At 44.1% G+C, this 9,639-nt stretch overlaps 1 protein-coding gene across 1 annotated transcript in view; it reads left to right on the top strand.

Moving 5' to 3' along the window:
• The first annotated feature begins 683 nt into the window (after positions 1–683).
• FRS2 (fibroblast growth factor receptor substrate 2) overlaps positions 684–9,639 on the top strand; it is an 88,228-nt gene continuing 79,272 nt past the window's right edge. Inside the window, exon 1 of the mRNA XM_025207987.1 lies at positions 684–702. The gene's annotated coding sequence lies outside the window, so the exon portion shown is untranslated. The remainder of the gene's footprint in view (positions 703–9,639) is intronic.

Raw genomic sequence — 9,639 nt, 5'->3', positions numbered from 1 at the left:
ACTATTGATTCCAGGAATTGTGGGACCAGGGATTGAAGCATAGACATATAGCAGGGATGGCAAACTCTCTTGTCCTGGTCTAGATCTAGACTATGGGAGCTCCTTCCAAGCTGGATCTATAGGGCTAGCAGCAGCTGCAGCAGTTCTAGGGGTGGGGGCTGTATCTGTGCAGCCATCACTTGACTGCCACTGTACAGCCCTGTTGCCAATGGCTGTGTCCATTAGAGCCCAGAGACCCCAAATTCTGTGGCAAGCCCTGCCTCATTACAGCCCTGTCCTGAACTTCTGGTATGTTTGACACCCCTGACATATGGGATTGGGTAAAAGTGAAGACAATACACAGACTTGAAACAAATTGAAGTTTGTTTTAATTCAGCAGATGGATCAAGTGGTACATTTGGACTGACTCCTGCCCTCCCCCCCACATATGATTTCAAGTAGTATTTTTGCTATGCTTTTGAGAGTAGAAAATATATATACTCACATACCATACATATCTCTTCCCCTCCTCCCAGCCCTTCAAAATTGTGGTGTGTATCTGAAGTAGGGAAGCTGATATATATTTTTTAAAATTAATTATTATTATTATTATTATTATTTTTTGCTGAAATAGAAGCAGGGGTGTTATAGAAGCAAGCAGATGCTGTGACTCATAGCTGTCATCCATGGCTGCCATTTCTCCGTGGTCTTGAAAACAGAAAGGTTAGAGCCCAGTTTTAATCCTCTCACAGCCTGAGCACTTTGAACTGGCTAAGAGCAAGTGAGCAGATGCATGCAATCTGTAGCATCTTGTTGAGGCTTGTGGTGTGTAAACAACACTATTATTTACAGGAACTTTATATAAAAATCTAGTAAAGAAGTCAGAACTCATGGTAGAGGTGATATCTTTTATTAGACCAACTAGATTTTTGCAAAAAAAATTCTTTAACTGCAAGCTTTCAGGCACAAGTACCCTTCATCAGGCATAGGAGAAATATGAAACATGATAACCAGAAGGAAATATGACTACATCCTGCTTGCCACCAAACAACTTTGAAGTAAAACTATTCCAATTTTTCTGTGGGCCTAATCTGCATATATAATGAACTGTTCCAAACAGGAGACTTTATCATACCTTCAACTCTTCTACGAAATATAAACTTTCATTTCTACCCAGGAGAACTTTTACAATCTTTTCTCCTATGCCTGAAGAAGGGTGCTTGTGCCTGAAAGCTTGCAATTAAAGATTTTTTTCCCCCCAAAAATCTAGTTGGTCTAATAAAAAAAAGCTATCACCCATACCATGAGTTCTGATTCCTTTTGCCTCTGGATGAATATGACTACATCCTGCATACCTGATAGTAAAGAAGTAACTATCTTGCTACTGTCCTTGTGAGGGTCTGGAGCTTAGTCTTGTTGATGTCCTCCATACCAGGAAGTTCCTACTGCCTCATCCAGGCTGTCTTCTGGGATGCTGCACTTCCTGGACACTGTTACACAGTTGGCCATGACTTTGGGGGAGAATGTTTTGTTTTTTTTCTGTCTTCTGTCTTCTAAAAGCAAGGGACATGTTTAATTTAGGAGCATGTGGTATGTGAGAAAAGATGGTATATGTTACTTTCAAAGCAGCACTGGGTCACCATTTCTAGAGTAACATTTGTTTCTCTAGGCATGCACATGTATCTCAGTTAAAGAAGTTCAAATCTGGTTAGGTATTTTAGGGTGCCTGTGGAGTTTACTTCTGGTAAGGTTTCTCTCAGACTGGGATGTGAGTGGTTGTCAGGCTAGGGCAGAAGCTGGCAAGGCAGTCGGGAGCAGAGAGGTTAATAGGGAGGAACCAGGAATAAGGATAAAGCCAGGAATTCGGAAAGCAGGAAACAGGAAGCCAGGAGTAACAGGCAGGGCCTGGGACAGTGGGACAGGGGTTTACCAGAAGGCAGGTAGATGAGGTCAAAGCCAGATATCTATCCTGTTGCCTGGGTGTCAAGCTAAGGGTCAGGAACAAGGTCACAGTCAGGGCAGCAGTTGGTCAAGGTTGGGGAGACCAAGACCATAAAACGTAACAATGTTGTTGCTGGGACAGAGCTTTACAGGAAGTGAGGGGATTTTATAGCCCTCCCATCAGGAGCTGGAGGGTCACCCAGGTCACTTGGCGTTTAATTTAAGGCATGTGGTATGTGAGAGAAGTGTCCTCCATTGAGACCTTCATAGGAGGGCCCAGGATGAGATGGGGTTGGTGTTGGACCTGCTGCCAGCTGGTGCTGCCACCTAGGCTTCTGCCTTCTGATGTGGGGTCCTGACCAAGGTACCACCCAGTTCTGTATCACACCTGCATGTCATAATAGAAATACTGTCACAGAATTAAAACAAGCTGCTTCAGATGCTTATAAACCCCTGCTTCAAATGCTTTTATTTTTTTATTTATTTATTTATTTATTTATTATGGTTGTCATTTTCTAAATCTGTCATTGTGACTGAAACCTGGAAGGAAAGATTTGAATTAGTAAAAAGTCATAAGATGTTCTTAAAACATGAAAAATTATATAGAAATAGGGGTATTTTTATTTGACTTGGGGTTTTCTTTGGATCATCTGAACTCTAATGAATGCGTTTTCTCTTGCTATAACTTTAGGTCATAAGTGTCAGTATGTTTGCTTAATAAATATTTATCTCTTCCTGCTTCAAAGTTCTCTTGTTCTCATAAGCCCCTTGAAATGTGTCCTGTAGAGCAGGATTTTATATAGTTTGGCTTTAAATGTAAATTTGGTGTATATTAAGTAGATGTACCCAATGCATTTGAAACTGCATATTCAATCATTAAATTTTTTAAACTATATTTAAGTTTGTAACTAAAAGTAAAGCCTTGGTGAAGGTTTGACTGCTGATACTAACTGTATAGTGTTCTCATATGAATTGTTCATGGCTGTCATTAAAAAGTATTTATTTAGACTGGAATTTTTTCCAGAATATAAATATTTCTGATTCACCCTAGGGTTCAGCCTAAAGCAGTCACAGTTGTTTGTGTCCTGGTACAAACATTTGTGGAGTTTAAGGCCTAGCAAGTAAAAGCATATTAGTTAATTAGCTAGCAGTTAAGGACTCCAGTATTCATGTCTCAGTTCTGATAGTTTCTTGTTATTTGTCATTCTCTGCCTATTGATGCTTGGATTTGTGCTTTGCTTTACAAAATTGAGCATCTCCTTTTGCTTACTACAGTGATTCACAAAGGGTATGCAGTGGCATGCTAGTGTGCTGTGAAAAATTATACTCTTCTTTTTTTTTATTGTATTTTGAGTTAGGGAGCACAGCAAGCCTGCAGAGTGGGGTGCCGCACAGGCAGTTTGCAGCTATCTAGGCCCAGCACAACCTCCCAGTGGCTGGAAGCTACACATGTGCTGTATCTGGGGAGCCGTGGGTCTGGGAGAAGTGGCAGAGGCACTGGGGCCAGTTATCTGTAAACTGCTGCTGCCGCACCCTACCTGCACCTTAAGGATATGGCTGCACTGGGTGCTCAGCACTGTGTCGTGCTGTGCCTTACTGTGCCCACATGTCATGCCCCCTCTCCAGACAGGTAGGTACAGGTCTTCCCCATTACCTCCCCTTCCTTCCCGGGCCCAGCTGATTTTAGACAGCCGGGTAGGTGCTTTCTTGCCTAAACCCTGCCATACTGAGCTCTTGGGAGCCCTCACCAGCAAGTGTCCCTGTGCTGCCCATCTCCATGCCTTGCCAGAGCAGAGGTTTGTTTTTTTTACAGCACCCCCTAGCTTGGTCCTGGGGCACACAGAAGAGTGGTTCCACGTGCCTTGAATCATAGAATCATAGAAATTAAGAGCTGGAAGGAACCTCAAAAGATCAAGTCCAATCCCCCTGCTCTGGGCAGGAATACCACTGAGATCAAATGATATTCTGGCATGGTGTCTGTCCAGTTGCCTCCTGAAGACTTCCAAGGTTGGGGACTGCACCACCTCCTTGAGAAGTCTATTTCAGATTCTGGTCACCCTTACTGTAAATAAGTTCTTCCTTGCATCCAACCTGAAACTGTCCTCTACCAGTTTATGGCTATTGCTCCTTGTCTTCCCCTGGGGTGTCCTTGTGAACAGTTTTTCTCCCAGCTCCTGATATTCACCCCTTGCATACTTATAGATGGCCACCAAGTCCCGCCTCAGTCTTCACTTCCCCGGGCTGAACAGTCCCAGATGCCTTAGTCTTTCCTAATAAGATTTGTCCTCCAGGTCCTTGCTCTTTCTTGTGGCCCTTCTCTGGACCCTTTCAAGATTCTCCAAGTCTTTTTAGAAGTGCAGCACCCAAAACTGGACATAGTATTCCAGCTGGGGTCTCACCAACACCGAGTAGACTTCCTCCGCCCTGCTGGCGATGCATTGACTAATGTACCCCCGTACGCTATTATCTCTGTTGACTATAGTGTCGCAGTGGCAGCTCATGTTCATCCTGTTATCAACCGTAACTCCAAGGTCCCTTTCAGCCATTGTGCTGGCCAGGACATTTCCTAACCTATTGTCATGTCGCTGGTTACTTCTCCCCAGGTGAAGCACTCTCTTTATCCTTATTGAACTGCATCTGGTAGCCAGTTCCCACCTCACCTGATTGTGGACTCTGCCAGCCCACAATCCCCCAGTTTTTCTATAAGAGCATCATGGGAGACCACATCAAAGGCCTTTTTAAAATCCAAGTCAACCGCACCTCCCACATCTAAGCAGTTCATTACTTGATCATAAAAGGAGACAAGGTTGGTCAGATATGACTTGCCCACAACAAAACCATGTTGGCTATCCTTCAGTATCATGCCTTCTGTCAGTCTCACAAATGGACTTCTTGATAAGTTTTTCCAAAATTTTACCTGGTATTGAGGTCCAACTGGCTGGCCTATAGTTTCCCAGATCCTCCCTCCTCCCCTTCTTAAAGATTGGCACCGTATTGGCCCTTTTCCAGCCTTCAGGGACCTCTCCCAAGCACCACAAGTCTTCAAATACCTTTGCCAATGGTGCCCAACATTTTTTTTAACCCAGCGACGGTCATAAATTGAGACTTAAGATCACTTACCCACACCCACACTTGAGCTGCCCGCCTTTCAGGTTCTTGCTCATAACTTGGGGCCTTCAGCCACAGAAGAGGCCCTGGTTCATCCTGACACAAGAGAGGCTCCTGCCCTGGTTCATCCTGACATCACCTCCCCTGGAGGACTTTTCTCACATTTGGACTTCCTCTGCTTCTCCCAGCCCCCTGCTCCCCAGCTGCAGTTCATGTGCAGTTTACAGCCAGTGTCAGGACTGGACACCTGGAAATGTGTGTACCACTGCCACTGCTTTTTTTTCCTGTTTTTTGGGTGTAAGTAGTGTTGGAATGTTGAAAAAGGCATTGTATTCAAAACCTTGTCTAAGTCTATCCCAACCATGCAGTTGGTCCAATGAAAGAGATCACTCAGAAATCCTTGCCTTGTGCATATCATAATACATGTTTTAAATTTATTAATCAAAAGCTCAGTCACAAAGTATGTCAGGAAGATGGCTACTCTGTTGAAATTCTTTTGCTTGGTACAGGGAGAGGTCAGGGGAAAAGCAAATCTTTACCCATAAGATTTCAAGAGCAGAGCTGAAGAACTTGGTAAATAGGGCACTGTAGTGCACAAAGAAGATTTATTAAAATAATTGAATAATTAAATTTAATTGAGCAATTTAATCATTGAAATTTACTTGAACATATAATACATTTGTGCTAATCAGTGGACTAGTTTTAATTAGCTTGTTATGCCTTGCAAAGTATGTGACAAACTGATCTCCTGTTTAATTATAAGAACTAAATGGTTCAGATGATCCTGTAGAGAGAACCTCCTTTCTTGATTCAAAGTGAACAAGAGCATTCAGTGTGTTGTAGTTTAAGAAATGTCATGTCTTAAGCATAAGTTTATTAAAATTCTAATGAATGCTGTACTGTATATAAAGCAAGTACTTGGGTCTTCTTACCAAGATAAGGCTTTTACTTTGGAAATTTTCAAAGTTATTTTTGTTCAACTGGCTATATTTTTAGGAGCTAATTTTCTTATAAAACTTAATTGGTAAATCCCTGTGGACTGCTGCAGTGTTCAACAATTTTATATATAGCCACAAACTGCTTGTCTTGAAATAAACATTTTATTCCAAAAATCTGTGATGTTCTTGGTGCCAGAACATCTAGAAAAGGATTTTCATATTTTTCCTTATAATTTCAGATTTTGAATATAAGTGTGTGTGGCTTTTTTATTTTATGTATGCACTTTGGAGTCCATTGGCACAGACAGCTTTTGATGTTGATCTGTCTAAAATGTTAGTTTTATTTAAAAGGGTAGGGGTAATGTTGACTATATACAGATCTTAAGCCTTTTCTGTTTCACCATTTGGTACAGTCAAGCTTAGTTTCAGCTCTTCTCTCAGTTGAGTATACCAGTGTTAGTCATTCAAAATGTCAAAATTTGGATGTAACCCAGGAGTTGAAAAGAATGTAAACTTTTATGTATTGAAAGATGATAAGCTTTCTGGATGAGGAGGTATAAGTGAAATACTGTATTTATGAGACCTTTTAAACAGACTTCAGAATTGTCTTTAAGTAGTGTTACATTTTATACTGATTAGAAATATAACTACAAAAAAGCTTCAGTATTCTTGATTTTCCTTATTTTTACAACACCATAGACTAGAGTGATGGAATTTAAAAAAAAAAATAGAAATACATACTGCAATTATAGACTATTTCTTTGTCTAGTGGCAAAACCAAACATTTCATGCTCTCTGTCTGAAGTATTTTAAGAAAGAACTTCATTACTTATGGTGTCCCAGGAAGATGAAAGCAAGGGAACAGGAGACTCCTCCCATGGCGGGACCTGGGCCAGAGACAGCCCATCCCCATAAGAAAAAGGAAAGCCCTGAAGACAGGGCAAATTTCCCTTTTTCAGGAGAAGAAGAGACGGACCAGCCACACCAGGATGGAGTGCCCACACGATTTGTCAGCCCCTTTTATTTTCGGCTAAAAGCAGCACAGGCAGATGATGTCACACAAGAATGCTGCCCGGCAGAGATAAAAGCCAGTGGCCAGGAAACATCTGGAGAGGTGCTGCAGGAGTGCTCTCTGAGCTGGGCAAGTACTGCACCGGCTGCCACCAGGGGACCCAAGGGCAGACCCACTGGAGGGGCCCGCGAGCAATTAGGGAAACGAGGACAGTGTCAAGGGACTGCAGAGCCGCAGACACCAGAGTTGTGAGTGGGGACGGGCTAAGACTCTGCTACCCTTTTCTTTCTTTGTTAATGTGTTCCTTTTGTGCATTACCCCAAGGGGCCCTAAGGCGAGGATCAGGGCCACGGGTGACACTCAGGGAATAGGAAGGGCCGGGGCAGTACTGGGAGCAGCAGCACAGCAAGGAAGACCTGGCATAGCAGCAGAGATGGTCTAACATCTGGAAGACACAGAGGGCAGGGGGAGATCACCAGAAGCCCAGCAGATGAAGAGGGTCCAGGAGACGACATCGGAAGGTGAGCCAACCGACCATCAAGTGGCCGTCTTAAAGGCTGGCGCATAGCTGGGGTGTAGGGGAGGTGGAGTCCCAAGAATACCCACTAAGAAGTGCGACCGACCTGCGAAGGGCTATGGGAGGGAGCCCCACCACTGAAAGTAAGACCCAAGTTGTGGCAAGAAAGTTTCCCTCGGGGAGAACGCAAGCCCTCACCAAGACCACAGGAACAAATGCTGCAGCCAACCCTGGGCGCACACTGCAAGTAGGCAAGGGAACGCCTGTATGAGACCAGGCAGGCACAATGGCTGTGTTTGAGATGAGCTAATTCCAACTCCAAGCAGAGTTTTAGTGAATTTTTTGGTTATCAAATACCTTCCAGTCTGACTAGGTACAGATGTTCAGTTTCTATTGGGAGAACTACCATTCCTGTGGTAGAAATTGAAAGTGTACGGGTGTTCAGTCTTCTTCTCCTGGAGCAAAAATGGCTGCTTCGGGAGAAGAAAAAAACAAAACAAAGTTTGGCAACAACGAGGTTTAAATCCTTTCTGGTACAGCTTCTCTCAGGATATTGAACACTTAGTTTCCCTTGAAGTAACTGTAAGTGCAGCTGGGGAAATGCTCCCTGCCTTCTGAGACTGGGGGTTCTGGAGAAGGTGTGGGGTGTACCTTCTCTCCCTTTCCTCATAGATTGGTATGTGATAGGAGCAGCGGTGGCCACTTCCTGCTCTTTCCCAAACCATCTGGTCCCTGGTTTTGGGAAGAGGCAGGGGAGCTTTTCTGGCTGCTACCAGCTTGCCTTTGCTGCCCCCCACCCAGCTGAGTGGCGGGGCCGTGATTTAAAAGTTGGTGGTTGGGAGATTACCTGCCCCGATCCTGCCAATCTCCCCTGGTGGAACCCTCCCTGGTTGTCTGTGATGGCTGCCGCTTTTCAGCAGCAGCCAACTGCCACTTTGACAGCCTGCCCCCTTCCCAAGAGGGCAAGCTGTGAACTAATGGCCTCTCCTGAGGATCCTAAAGTGGCCCAGGGAACACCCCTCTAGTGCCCCCTGGTTGGAGACCTTGCCTGTGGGGCTGGAGGACCATCTCTAAAGTCTAGCTCCCAGACTATTTTTTTACTGAAAGAAACTTCTTCCAGTAGAAATGAACATCTGTACGCAGCTTCTGAATGAACAGTTTGAGGTGTACCTAGTTTATAAATACAGATACAGGGACAGTGTTATGAATTATTGCATTTTAAGAAAATAGTAGTGGGGCAGAATAAGATGCTGCTTGCTGTGTTTTTATTTACAGTTACAAAGCTAAAATGGTCATCAGAAAGTTTGGGATTTAAGTTCCTTTCAGTTAAAGGAAATCTGTTGCCAAGTTTCTCTCTCTCATCTTAATTTTGTTGATAAACTAAGTAAACTCTTCTGCATACTCCAAATCTATAATTATGACCAGGTTGTTCTGTCCTCATCTGGAGTCACAGGGAGCAGTACCAGTGTGAATCGGGTAATCTCTGGAGCCTTTGCTCTGGATTTTCATTTTGGCTTTTAAATTTGTCTGGTTTGGGGGCACTGATACCAGATTTCATAGATTTCATAGACATTAGGGCTAGAGGGGACCTCGGAAGATCGAGTCCAGCCCCCCGCCTGAAGGCAGGAAGTCAGCTGTGGTCATAGGATCCCAGCAAGATAAGCAACCAATTTTTTCTTGAAGGTGCTCAGTGTAGGTGCTTGAACCACCTCCAATGGCAGACTATTCCAGACTTTGGGGGCTCGGACAGTAAAGAAATTCTTCCTCATGTCCAGCCTGAAATGGTCTTGCAGTAGTTTATAACCTCATCATCCCTTGGGGCGCTCTGGTGAACAAATGTTCCCCCAGATACTGGTGGTCACCCCTGATAAACTTATAGGTGGCCATCAGATTACCCCTGAGCCTGTGCTTTTCCAGGCTAAAGAGCCCCATAGCTCTCAGCCTGTCATCATAAGGTCTGTTTTCCTGACCTCTGATCATGCGCGTGGCTCTTCTCTGGACTCTGTCAAGGTTCGCCACATCCTTTTTGAATTGTGGGGCCCAAAACTGGACGCAGTACTCCAGCTGTGGCCTCACCAAGGCCGAGTACAAGGGGAGAATGACGTCCTGGGATTTGCTTGAGAAGCATCTATGGAGGCAAGCCA

Source organism: Alligator sinensis, unplaced genomic scaffold, assembly GCF_000455745.1.
Source record: "Alligator sinensis unplaced genomic scaffold, ASM45574v1 scaffold506_1, whole genome shotgun sequence".
Taxonomy (NCBI): Eukaryota; Metazoa; Chordata; order Crocodylia; family Alligatoridae; genus Alligator; species Alligator sinensis.
Note: the sequence above shows the minus strand (reverse complement) of the source record. Positions and strands in the feature narration are given on the sequence as shown.